Genomic DNA, 12,212 nt, shown 5'->3' with positions numbered 1-12,212 from the left:
TGCGTTTACTGAACAGCGTGTTGATGAATAGGGATGCAGCGATTATGCCGGCATAATTTCGGGCATAATAGGTATGTGTGGAAATCAGGAATTATGCTAGCATTTTGAGGTGATTAGAAAGCTTTAACAGTAAGAAAATCTGCAGAATGCACAATTCCGTTAAAAAAGATCGAGATACTCTAATAGAGCAGTCAGTATCTCTAATAGAACAGTCACTACTCTAATTCAGCAACCATCTAAAGAATTCAAGACTATTTGAAGCTTAAACATCAATCAAAATAGTCTGATACAGCAATAAACTGGCATTATTAGCCAATTGTGGTGGCATAATTTTGGGAATAATGGGCAATTCTCAAAAGCATAATAGGTGATTTTTTGAGCACTGCTCAAAAGCATAATGCTCAATTTTTGGAGCATAATAGCCTCATGCCTATTGATGAATGGATTCAAGGAGTCTCTCGCCTATCTTCTTTTGCTGAGACACAGCCTCATGCATCTTATGCCGCTTTTGCCCATGGTTACCTTTCTAAGTGGAATTATTTTTTTCATACCACTCCAAATATTTCCAACCGGCTTTCACCTCTTGAATCTGCTGTTCGCAGCCATTTTCTTCCTAAGTTGGTACTGTATCCTGTTGGTGACGTTGAGCAAGAATTGTTTGGCCTTCCTGTACATTTTGGAGGTCTGGGCATCAGTAATCCCACCTGGACATCTGATGAGCAGTACGCTTTTTCAAGGGAGCTGCTGCATGGCTTAATAGATTTGATTTACCATCAAAACCCTGCTTTGTCTGAAGATGTAGTTCATCATCAGCATGAGATTTTTCGTCATCTTTCTTCTGTCAAAGAGCGATCCTTATCTAACCAATTACAGTCCACACTTTCCAGCTGCCCTCCACCTTTGCGCTGGGCTGTTGAATGCTGCACCGAGAAAGGTTCTTCTTCTTGGCTTACTGCTCTTCCTCTAGAACAGTATGGCTTTGCACTTCATAAGGGTGAGTTCATTGATGCCATTTGTTTAAGGTATGGCTACATGCCATCACGACTTCCATCTCACTGTGTGTGTGGCAAGGATTTTAGCCTATCCCACGCCCTTAGCTGCCCACATGGTGCCTTTCCGATTATTCGACATAATGAAATTAGGAATCTGACAGCTAGTTTGATGTCTGAAGTTTGCCATAATGTCCAGATTGAACCACAGCTGCACCCTTTGTCTGGTGAGACCTTACATTATCGCTCTGCCATTCAAGATGATGACGCAAGGGTAGACATCAGGGCTTCCGGCTTTTGGAGGTGCCTACACCACCATACCTTCTTTGATGTGAGGGTTTTTAACTGTTTTGCAGCTTCTAATCGTTCCTCTACGCTATCTACTGCTTTTCGAAAACATGAACTAGAGAAACGTCGTGCCTATGAGGAACGGATTCGGGAGGTGGAGCATGGGAGTTTTACCCCCCTTGCTTTTTCCACTTCAGGTGGCATGGGAAGGGCTGCCACCACCACTTATAAACATCTTGCCCGCCTGCTGAGCGATAAGTGGAATTCCCCATATTCTGTGGTGATGGGCTGTAGTTTGGGGTTTTCCTTGCTCCGTTCTTCAGTTATGTGCATCAGAGGATCACGCTCAAGATCCAAGTGTCCGTGTGTGCCTCCAGCAGTTGATCTTGCTGTCGCTGAGGGGCACCTGCCTGCCCATTGAACCCTGGGCATGCTGTAGGTTCTGTGTAGGTTCTTTTCTGTAGGTTATAATTAATTTTTCAAATATTTTGTTAGCATTCTATAGAGATGTGTGGGAGGAAGGGAGTGCCTTTAGGGCCGGAGGAAAAAAAAAAAAAACTATCCTAGAGTAGCTATCGAAGGTCTACTCAGCTCCAGTTAAGCAACCATCGCTTTCAAGAGCCTTTCAGTTTTCAGTAACCACTATTATTAACTCTTGGTATTGCACTGAATCTGCTATATAGCTGTTAGCTAATTGCTCTATTGTGAAGTGCATAGCTAAAACCTATGATATACAGTGTACAGTTATTCATATAGATACATGAGCTGTTTATACTGAACCTTGGTCTATTCCCTAGCGAAGGGGTCACAAGCTTAGCATTGTAGCTAAATAGATTTCAAAATCTTTCTAGGTGTTGATTTTTCACTTCAAAGGATTTTGCGATTATACTCTACCTGGCAGATTTAGCAGATCACTTATACACTGTTAAAAATAAGGAGTAACTGTTACTCCCCTAGGGGAGTTCCCAGTGTAGGGAGGATTTAACACCCCTATATTTTTGTGGAGAGTAACTAACACCCTGCAAAGGAGTAACAGGAACCCTTTGAAAAATCTATTGTAGGGAGTTTTAGTTACTCTAGGAGAGTTCACATAAGCATGCAAGGTGTTTCCTTTACTCCATAAAATTCTACAAATGACTCCGTATAAAATCTCAAATGATGTTAAAAGACATACAGCAAAACTGTAACAAAATGTTTACAATATCCAGCTTTATAATATTGGAAAGTCACTCAAGAGATCAGTAGCAAGGCTTCATTTCATCATCAGCAAACGACACTTCACTGGAGTTACTGCCTGTCACATGACATGTTATCAGCTGTAGTAAATAGCAGTATATAGTAAAGAAATATTCAACAATCACACACTTGTTACCTGTATGGCTGAAGGTACATCACACGCAGTTGCCAACAAAGTTGTAAAAACAATTCTGCCAGACCAGCAGCATTGGTAGTGTAAACTAAAAATAAGCACAGTTGCTATCATGCAAAACAGCACATTTTTGCTACCTGGAGTTCATCATTTTGTTTGTCTACTTGTTCACTGATTTCTTGTGGCACCTGTAATATATGTTTACAAATTGATGCAGTCACTGTATGTTAGCACACTTACTGGATGTTCTTTAATTCTATGTTCTCAATGACATTGAGACATCCGTGCTAAAAAAGTAAATATATGCTTACGTAACTATAAACATTATCTCCTTACAGGTTTTGGAAAGTTGATGAAGTCGAAGACACACAATGTACATTGTATCATAAAGATTCTTGTTAACTGCAGACGATATATCTTACTAGTTAATTTCAGTGAAACTGCATGTAATTATGTAAAGACACTGACAATGATACAGGCTACTGACCTTACCAGCAATATCATTGTGTCCGGCTGCTAACGTCAACTGAAAGCAGACGGACATGATATGTACACCATGTTTAAGCTAGGTGGCTTTCATCTCCTCCCTCAAGTCTTCAACTTCTTACACACTGAATACTAGTAGCTAGCGGTGAGTGGGCTGAATACTGTACGTACTAGTCAGTGATACGGCTGAGTCCGCCGAATTTTATTCCCTTTCCCTGAGTCTTGAACTATTTCTGCTGTGTCACGATAAGGCGCCTAAACCCTCACGAGCAGTGGTGACTTCCGTTGGAGCCAGTTTAATAAACCCGGCGTGTCACACGAGACGACTCAGATATGAGCTCAAACGTGCCTGAAGAAAGAATGAACGAGATAGTGAACGTCCAGTAATTATTCATGAACAAGTAAACATTTTAGTATCACTTTTTAAGCACTACAATTCCTCAGAGAAACAAACCGCTTTCAACTACTCAACACGGTTCTGTTGTTAAAGAAGCCGTTTCTATGGTAATACTCTTCACTCTAAATAATGCGCTTGTAATAGAAATGGTATTTAATAATTATACACTGTTATGTGTTTTTTTTTGTACTTGTATGTTCTGTATGGGGAGCACGTTTGCAGGCTGTGCCTTTTGTGTACCCATGTCTTTGACAAAAATTGATAATCTAATCTAATCTAACATACGTATTTCAAAATATTCTTGACTCTTGAGTAACAATTCGTCCTCCTGCTTTCGTACTGTCTGTTTCCTTCACTATGTCTTGGTTAGTCTGTAAAATAAAACATGAGTCAGTAAATGGCTGCCATTGAAAAGGAAACCTAAATAATTACTTTCCTTTTTACATTGAGTGGCTAGAATTGAACTGGCTAGTTAATGGAGAAAATATCATAGTGAGACAGCTATAAGTGGCTCATCATTCAGTTCAGCTATGTGGCCTCAGTAGATAGCTATATATATACTGGCTCAATGAGTTCACCTTAGTTACTAGCTATAGCTGGTAATGGGAACTCTTCAGTTTGGTGCTTTCACTTACTTGGAGTTCTCTTTACCCTTAGTGGGTTACTGTTACTCTCCTAGTAATCCGAACTCCCCTTTTAGAATAAAATATTTTACTCCCATAGTTACTGTTACTCCCCTGTTTTAACAGTGTATGCTGTGTCTAGTGGATAATGATGTTACAAACAATTATATACAATAGTTCCATGACAGAGGGCAGATTTAAGGGAGGGGGTGCTGTCTAGCACCTGTCTAAAATTCTATACAGGTGTACATAGTTGTGTTTTAAGTAAATAGAAAGAAGGACTAAGCTCTTGTGCAGTGGCAGTAGATCAGGCCAAAATTGTGTGTTACACAATACATTTCAGATTTTAGCTCCAAACTATACGTAGCTATTAATTTAGCATAGCAGTGAGACTACTTGCTCTATCTGTATAATCGCTCATCAATAAAAGTGGAACAAACACCCCCTATGTAAGTCCAGTCATGTAGTTCAGTTTACAAAGGACCATGTACAGGATAAATGGTACAGATACAAGTTCTTATACTAAACAACTGTAGAGGATTTTTTAAGTGTTACATGTGGTGACTGTTCTATAAGAATATTTCACTAACTGCTCTATTAGAGTATCTCTGATCTCCAGCAGCAACACACTGGCATGAGCTTTGCTTAATACTGACCATTTTCCCTAAAACCCCCTGGAAACCCTCCTCGGCATGCCCCTGCTCCCCCTTACCAAAAACAAGGGTTAAGATACTCTAATAGAGCAGTCAATGAAATACTGTTATAAAACAGTCACCACATGTTACACTATTAAAAATTCTCTACAGTTGTTTAGTATGAGAACTTGCATCTGTACCACTAATCCATGAGTACCTGCTAGATTTTTACAAATGAAATGTACATGGTCCCTTGTATAGGCCCATAACTGAATTACATGAGCTCTTGATCAATTTGCATATACTGGGTAGGGTGTTGTAATATTCCATAATACTATAAGGCCACTCCAAATAAATTCTGTGTTTCCCGTCCTGGACTCAAGCATATTTGCATGCGGGCGGGCGGTCAATTTCCATTATTTCATTATAAGATTGCGGCAGCTTTTCAAGCCATTATTTTCCTGGCACAACCATAAAAATTTGCATAAAAGCATGCTTAAGCTTAATCCTTCCTTTTTAAGTTGTAAAAATAACACAAGCGTGAAGTGTGGGCCAACTTGATAGCTCTGCTGACACGTGAGCTGACACCGTTTCGAGATGGCTTTTACTGAGCCTGTCAGTATGCAAAAATAACTGGAAAATATATTTACATGAAGAAAGTAAACGCGATTTTCACACCTTTGTAGCTCCGTGATTCCTTATCCGATTGAAACCAAAGTTAATTGCTACAGAAGTGCCGGCTAGGTAAGGGAGTTCACACTCCAAATTTGAAGAAAATCGCTAAAGCCATTTCCGAGATAGCGTATACGAGCGGCCAAAGTTCGCGCTCCCACAGTGGTTGTCCCATCAGCCATAGGGCACTTGACCTTGTACTATCAGAGGGTCGGGTGCCTTCCCCCTAATTATTTAAATTGCTCCCTTTAATCTCAGTCCAATTTTTGTCTAGCACTTCAACATCTAGTGCTAGGGGTGGTGGCAAGGGGTGCTGGTTACCCCGGGAAAATAAAAATATTTTTAAAAAAAAGTCTGGGGGTTTTTCTTCGTTTTTTTCTTCTACTTCTTTTCGCACACTTTGCAAAATCCGCCATAAAACACGAATTCGTGCTCCAATCGGGCTGAAATTTGGCACACGTAAAGGGCTCATTAAGGCGAATCTCAGTACCAAGTTTAGTAGGAATCCGATGAACATTCACTGAGTTATGACCGATTATGTGCGTGAAATTAGGTCGAAGGTCTGTCACGCTCACAGGGTAAACCGCTTGAAGGAATGAGCTGCAGATTGCTATGTAGATGGAGTAGCTATCGTAGGAGTGCCTTTTTGTGGTTTTAAAGGAATCCAGTTAAAGGCCATCGAGATATGACACAAAACCCAACCTGTGTCAAAATTACGCGATCGATTTTTATGAATAAAAAAACTATTAGTTTTCACGCCTACCAGGCAAACCGCTTAGAGCAGTGAGCTGAAAATCGGTGTGTAGCTGGAATAATTATCATAGAAAGTCCTTGCAGTAGTACAGAAGAATCGGATTACAAACCACTGAGTTATGATTCCAAAGCAAACTACGTGTATAGCATATGCGAGATCGAGATACTCTAACAGAACAGTCACCCTAATAGAGCATTCAGCTACGTTTATAATTTATTGCATTATAGAATTATATTACATTGCAAGTTATTCTGTAGGGAGTTCAGCTACAAACAAGTCACCCTGTAGTCAGATCAGCTAGAAGAAGGTACCTAATAGAGAGTTCAGCTACAAAGAAACCATCATGTAGAGAGTTCAGCTACAAACAAATCACCCTGTAGAGAATTCAGCTGCAATTTTTTCAGTTACAAAGAAACCATCGTGTAGAGAGTTCAGCTGCAAACAAATCCCCCAGTAGAAAGTTCCACTATGAACAGATCACCCCGTAGAGAGTTCAGTTAGAAACAAGTCATCCTGTAGAGAGATCAGCTAGAAGAAGTCACCTTGTAGAGAGTTCAGCTATAAAGAAACCACCATGTAAGAGAGTTCAGCTGCAAACAAATCACCTGTAAAGAGTTCAGCTAGAAACAAGTCACCCTGTAGAGAGTTCAGCTAAAAGAATTGCATTGTAGAGAGTTCAGCTACAAAGAAACTACCATGTAGAGAGTTCAGCTGCAAACAAATTGCCCTGTAGAGAATTCAGCTACAAACAAATCACCCTGTAGAAAGATCAGCTAGAAGAAGTTACCTTGTAGAGAGTTCAGCTACAAACAAGTCATCTGGTAGAGAGATCAGCTGGACGGATCACCTTGTAGAGAGTTTTTCGAAATCACCCTGCTTCATCTTTTCTTCTTCCTGTGGTAAAGAAAAAAATGATAGGTTAAAAATCCCTAAAGCCGGCCATAGGCCAGCTTTGGAGTATACAAATACAAAAAGAAGTGAAGTCTAATCCAAAACAGCCAAGCTGTAAAAAAAGAGTGCGGCCCTCAGAAAGGCTATGGTGAAAAAAGATGTGAAATCCAAGGTGTGCATTGCAAGCATCTCGTGACTTAGTTTGTTACATTGGCTATTTTAAAAAAAACTTAGAAAAAATTGTGACACAAAAAGGTATAAGAAACGAAGAAAAAAAAGTGTGATATGACCGAGGCAGGTTTGGAGAAACTTAACAGGGTATATTGACAGTTGGACACTCTCTCCCATTACTATATTATGAACTCTTGCAAAAAAAAAAAAGCAAATAATTACAATTGTAGTGCGTTCATCAGTATCATGCATATATATATATCTAATCCAAAACAACGAATTTGGTGCCGCTTGGTCTTGGCACAAAATTCACCTGCTCAGTAAACACACAGAGCAATCCAATGCATGAAATAGGCACTCATGTGATCGAAATTCAAATTGCAGAAATACCCATGAAATTGCTTTCATTTCTGAATAGGAACCATACAGTGTGCTCCTTTTGTAAATATTTGTGTTAATTGTTCACTCAGGCGTGGTCTGGGCCAGTGAAGGTATGTTTTATGCTGTGATGGCATCATAGGGAGAGTCTCAGACTACTGGGCTAATCAAGATGCTGAATCTAATGCACACAAACTGATTTTCACTTGATTCCAAGTGGTTTTAATGTCATTGGAATAGATTATGGTTGTATTTTCTGAGATTTGAATATCGATCACGTGAGTACCTATTTCATGCATTAGATTGCTCTATGCGTTTACTGGGCGAGATAGTCGTATTGTTAGGTGTTTATAAGCTTCGTATCCTTGCTGTTGGAGACTGTCTCACTGCAGATGTATCAACCATTCTGGTATTTGTTTGCAAAAATCGCGTCATTTTGGCCGACTTATTTCAGCATATAGATGGCTCAGCCAGGTGGCTAACAAGCTTCAATTATAACCATACTCCGCATGCAGGTACTTTACCTAGTACTGGTCATTGCTGACCAATGGTGCAGTTGCTGCTCTGCTTGTCCTGTGCTCCAGAGCAAGAAACATTTTGTCTGTCGCCAAAAAGCTGCACAGATCGTGCTGCCACCGGAAACTGACCCATAAAATCAAACCACCAATACTTTGAGTTGATGATAGACTACTTGAACAATGTTGAGAGTGAGTATCGTGGCATACGAAGAGCCCTACGAACTGCTGCAACGAAAAATCACGTGATTTTAAGACATTTGTATCGTTTTCTACAGGGGCGGATCCAGAGTCTGGAAAGAGGGGGGGCACCTTGCTGAAAAAAAGTTGAAGAGCAAAAAAAAAAAAAAAAAAAAAAAGGTCACAACAATAATAGCTAGTTATTCTTTACCAAATATATTATATCACGTATGTTATGTAAAATAAAATCCTATTTATAGCTTCCTAAGTAAGCTACACTTCCCCATGAACACTGTGACTGCTTTATTAGAGTGATTGGTGATTGACTGCTCTATTAAGTATCTCGATCTTATATACATATTTTTAAGGGGGAGGGGGGCACGTGCTGTGCCCCTCCCCCCCCCTGGATCCGCCCCTGCTCTACCAGAAGAAAGTGACAAACCTGGCTGCCACGCTGGTGTTATTCAAGTTACTCTTAGCCTAACACATGACAATAGTTAGGTAGTTGATTGGAGGATATCGATTTTTCGCGTTGCGGACCCTACCTTAGTTGCATCATTGTGACACCTCCACTTTAGTTGTTTACCTTTATAAGTTGTTAACTTGATGTTTTTACTTACTTGAGATAGCCACTTGTCTATGGGTATAACACCATTGTATTGAGAAGTGTGCAGTAGGTGAAACATAATTGCTTACCACAAAGCATACAATGATTGCTGAGATCCGATAATATCTCAAGTTACTCTCGTTATATGTACAAACTTGCAGCTAGACACAACTACAGTTTCAAAATAGTCCAGATTGCTAGATGGTTTCCTGGTTCAATTGTGCCATTTACCCCTTTAAAAATATATGGGGAACCTCCAAGGAGCCTCGGAGAAAAAATGTACCTTTTTTCAGTTTTTAAGCACCGTGCATGCCAAAGTAGCAGGCTAATTCCAACCCAACAAACTATATATTTCTGAGATCAGCAATCAATACTCTATCTATTGAGCATATAACAAGTCCATTTTTCCAAAATTTAAAAATCGGGCTGGGATTCCTACTAAAAGCAGTTGCAATAGTTAACTGATTAAGACCATAGGCGGCGGAAAGAGATGGGGGGGACTATGCGGCTGAATCCTCCTCTCAGTCTGCTGAGGGGGGTCACGCCGAAATCATCCTTCTTGGAGTGGGGCTGATAAAGATCGAGATACTCTAATAGAGCAGTCACTCTAATAAAGCAGTCACAGTATTAGAGCAGTGTTTAGCTATCAGCTATAAAATGCGTAGCTGGTGAGGGGAAGCTATTGTCAGTTGGCTGTGACCTTTTTTTTTTGGTCTCACCTTATCAAACCAGAGACAATGTAGTGCCTCAGTTCATTTTGACCATAACTCCCTGGTCAGCCCCCCCTCATATCAACCGCCACTGATTAAGACTATGTCAAAATGTGGATTATTTTGTGATGGGTGAGTCAAATCCTATGGTTGGTATAGAGATTGACATGTGAATGTTGTAATGATGTAATAGGAGAACCACATTTACCTTGCGTACACAACTAAATAGTGCATTGTGTATATTGAATAGTCAGTTTGTGTGAGACATTGTAGTATCATGTGCTTCTCCAAAAAAATTATTATAATGGAGGTCAAAATGTAAAGGTATCTTTTATAATTATGGTGCTTTTCAAAAAGGAAGTTTTTTAATCGGGTCACCGATTTATTTTGTGTTGGTTGTTCATGCTTTAAATAAAGAAAATTAAAACCTTACCTGCACTAAAATATTTGACCCAGCATCTCTATATTATTGACAAAATGATAATGATTGCACAATTATTTTGTAAACAACGTATGCTGTACTGTGTTAACAAAACTTGTGAACAAAATTACCAATACAACAACTTGAATTTTTCAATAAACCTTATATATTCTTTGTTCCATACTTTATCTGTAATTCTGATGCCTTCTTGCTTGTCTTCCACTCATCCCAGATGTCACCATAGTTACTAGCAATCAGTAACAAACACTAACAATATCCATTTCTTTCTTTCACAATTATTACAGAAGGAAACTATGTCTACAGTTAGGCAATGTGACTTGGCATTATTGTCATCCATCTTATTGTATATACATCAATGCTAATAGTAGGAATCATGAAGATGGCATTTCCATTTTCTTCATGACTCAGCAGTATTGTCAAGCTGAAATGTACCTATCTGAAATTTCATGATCAATCAATATTATATATTTATGTTGTTAACTCACTAACCAATCAATGTACTAACAGATGTTCTCTTTTTTCACAGTTTTCCATTTCTTGGGCTCAGGAGTTATGAAACATGCATTGTGGACTTAATTATTTTGTTGCATCCCTCCAAAAACTGTTAACGTACAGGCAGTACAACAATGTATTCATGTTTTGGCTAGTACATAAGAATGAAATGGAATTTGTTGGTTATTTTTGCACCATTCCTGCATGCTAAGGTAGTGGGCTGATTGCATAGAAAACATTTATGTACTGCTCTATGGTACACATATATAATAGTTACAGCCTAATACGTGACCCGGTCTGACAAAATCAACTTAATCTTATGGTCCGCCAAATTTTTGCCATAATTTTAAAGTTTAAAATTCAATAACTTTTTCTTTGGACATGATAAATATTTAACATTTTCACCACTTAGCTATATGTAGAAATTTATGGAGAGATTTTCCTGAAACTTACAGAATTGTTATAGATTACACAGAAATGGAGATACACAATATTAAGCAAACACATATGTATTTCCGGCTATAAGACTGATTTTGTCACATATCTACAATGCCATGCATTTTCATACTTCACTAATGATTAGTACTTCATGTTGGTGAAGTCAAATATTAAAATTGTAATTTCTATAATTATTATTGTACACCTGTAGTTGCAGACATCAAGCTGTAGGCATACTACATATCTTTAAACATACAGTTCTGTATTTGCCTCTTACTGTGCTGCATATTCCTTTGGATCTAAATACAGCATACTTCAAACAGTAAACAAGTTGACCCACATGTAAATAGCACTTGCAACTGGGCACATTGTTAAAAGTTAAGTGGTATATATGGTAACACCTTAGGTGTCATATTGTGAATACACTACCTACATATATGGAATTAGTCAGACTATATATTAATTTCATTATCAGCTAGTACATACAAAAGATTATTGTGATTCAGCAGCCAGAACTAATAATCACTAGTACAGGAATGTCTAGGATAAATTTGATCTAGCAATAACTACAGAAGAACTGCTAATATTTGGTGGTGCCTGGTACATATGATTAGCTACTGCTTCAATCACCAAATTAGTATTGGTGTGTGATGGATATGAAACTGTATAAGAATACCAAACAAGCTAAAATATCTGCTAAAAGGCTGAACTTTTCAAGTGAGAGCATTCAGTTGGTTAATGCTAAAATTTTTGCAATAATGACATAGTGATGTGTAGAATTATGGAAAAAAAACATTTATCATCATGTCTAATAGATTTAGCAATCACAGAAATTTATGCTGGGGGTGTTTTAACTCATCGGACTGTATAATACAATAAAGAAATATATTACTATACAAGCTAGTCTTATATCCTACACACCACCTCATGTAGTCTTGTGTTTTTGCTAACAAGGAGTCATTTGCCATCTCACATATACATACAATTTTTTGCAATTTCTCATCATGTTATGCCACATACATCTGACAGCTAGATATGGCACTATACGCCCATACTTGCATCCATTTGTTTGAGATTGATTGTGTGTTGTATAAAACATGTTGGCCTTTTTACGAAAAAACTGAACCCAACTCTATGCTGTAGTAAAAATGAGGCTGACACTGTAAAATGGTTCC

At 38.6% G+C, this 12,212-nt stretch overlaps 2 long non-coding RNA genes across 3 annotated transcripts; both read right to left on the bottom strand.

The window, feature by feature from the left end:
• Positions 1 to 2,424: 2,424 nt before the first annotated feature.
• Positions 2,425 to 2,860, bottom strand: LOC136241650 (uncharacterized). Its single transcript, XR_010694365.1, has 3 exons — positions 2,784 to 2,860; positions 2,650 to 2,734; positions 2,425 to 2,593 (listed from the first exon to the last, which is right to left on the bottom strand). It is a non-coding gene; the product is annotated as an uncharacterized lncRNA (long non-coding RNA).
• A 122-nt stretch (positions 2,861 to 2,982) lies between these two features.
• On the bottom strand, positions 2,983 to 4,108 carry LOC136241162 (uncharacterized). Of its 2 annotated transcripts, XR_010694204.1 has the most exons (4): positions 3,815 to 4,108; positions 3,553 to 3,651; positions 3,139 to 3,481; positions 2,983 to 3,086 (listed from the first exon to the last, which is right to left on the bottom strand). It is a non-coding gene; the product is annotated as an uncharacterized lncRNA (long non-coding RNA). The 2 variants fall into 2 exon arrangements; XR_010694203.1 differs by having other exon boundaries at positions 2,992 to 3,481; positions 3,815 to 4,107.
• Between the last annotated feature and the right edge of the window lie 8,104 nt (positions 4,109 to 12,212).

This window comes from Dysidea avara, chromosome 12 (genome assembly GCF_963678975.1).
Source record: "Dysidea avara chromosome 12, odDysAvar1.4, whole genome shotgun sequence".
Taxonomy (NCBI): Eukaryota; Metazoa; Porifera; class Demospongiae; order Dictyoceratida; family Dysideidae; genus Dysidea; species Dysidea avara.
Note: the sequence above shows the minus strand (reverse complement) of the source record. Positions and strands in the feature narration are given on the sequence as shown.